The sequence below is a fragment of the Mastomys coucha genome, chromosome X (assembly GCF_008632895.1).
Source record: "Mastomys coucha isolate ucsf_1 chromosome X, UCSF_Mcou_1, whole genome shotgun sequence".
Classification (NCBI taxonomy): domain Eukaryota; kingdom Metazoa; phylum Chordata; class Mammalia; order Rodentia; family Muridae; genus Mastomys; species Mastomys coucha.
The window spans coordinates 101,926,109-101,927,756 of NC_045030.1; positions in this window are offsets into that span (position 1 = coordinate 101,926,109).

A 1,648-nucleotide genomic window follows, 5' to 3' on the forward strand; every position below is an offset into this window, starting at 1 on the left:
AGAGGACTGGAGTCTGGAGGACCCAGGTTTGAGTCTCAGTACCCTAATATGACTTATAAGCACCTATAACTCCTGCTCTAAGGGAATCTGACACAGCCACATGCACGCGTGCGCACACACACACAGAGACACACACACAATTGAATTAAAAATACAACTAAATCTTAAAAAATAATTTAAAAAACCATTAGGTTTTTCTGTTTTTATTATTTTATTTTTATTTTTTAAGTTTGCATGACTCTCTCTGAAGAGGTGATAAGATTGTGGGCTGGTTTTTTAGGCAGTCAGACCAAAAGAATGAGCATCCAAATTCCCGAGACACCCTGAAAATTAGAAGTTAGAAATACACCAAAGATAGACCCAGACATTTTTGTTTAAATCACCAGAGATTGACCTCAAGAGACATATAATCAACTCCTTTTTCTCCTTGCTGAGGTGTGGAAAGTGTAAATAAAGGAGAACTAAAATTCACAGTTGTTTTTAAAGCTAGAATTGAAGTTTAGCTATTTAATTTTAATTTTGTAAGTGGATTAATTTCGGACCACAATATGAAAAGAGGCAGTATTGTCAGATGTACAATTAAAGCCTTATAACAGACATTCAACAAAGAACAGAGAAGTAGGCTTCTGGTTGAAAATTCCTTTTGTTTCCAGTAAATAGGACCACCTGAGTGTATTTCAGACTCTTAAGGGCTATCCAAATTAACTGCTAGGAATACTAAATAGCTTTTTGGACAAATCAGCGACGGCCATGCAGCTGTAGCTTCTGCTTGTCCTCGCTTTGGGGATTGCTGGACATTCAAGCAGATCCCAGAGTGCTGTGTTACGGTTTGTTGTTGTTGTTGTTGTTGTTGTTTTAATGATTTGTTTAATCCTGTTTCATGGAAGCCAGCCTCTTAGCAGTCTATTGCTGGGATTTGGGAGTGAGAGGTGGGAGGGATTAGACAGGGAGAAGAGTGGAAAGAAGTATCTCAGAGTTATTTTTTTCCATCTGAAAAGGAAACATTTTCCTTTGAAGCTGTACAACTAGAACCATTTCTGGACAGAGCCTCCTGAAGTGCTAAATTGCAAGGCTGCACTTTTGAAAATAACAACTGATTGTCCTCCTGATGATTGATTCAGAGGGGAAAAATGACCTCAAATTACTAAATTAAAAAAAAATAGGGGGCTGTAGAGGTGGCTCAGCGGGTAAGAGCACTGGCTGCTCTTCCAGAGGTCCTGAGTTCAATTCCTAGCACCCACATGGTGGCTCATGACCATCTGTAATGGGATCTGATGTCCTCTTCTGGTGTGTCTGAATCTATAAAATAAATTATATATACATAAAATAAATAAATCTTTTTTAAAAATAGGAACTATTTTAAAATCTTTTTTCTACATATGTATTTACATTTAAAAAATATTATGTGTATCTGAGTGTTCATGTGCATGTAGGTGATCATGAAGGCTGAAGTTGGAGCCCATGGAGCTGGAGCTATGCAGATGGTTGTAAGCCACCTGTTATGGGTGCTGGGAATTGAGTTCTGGTGCCCTGGAAAAGCAGTATGTGCTCTTAACCACGGAGTCATCTCTTCAATGCCACCCTTACCTCCCCACCCTTTTTTTTGTTTTTGTTTTTGTTTTCTTTTTTTTTTTGGTTTTTCGAGACA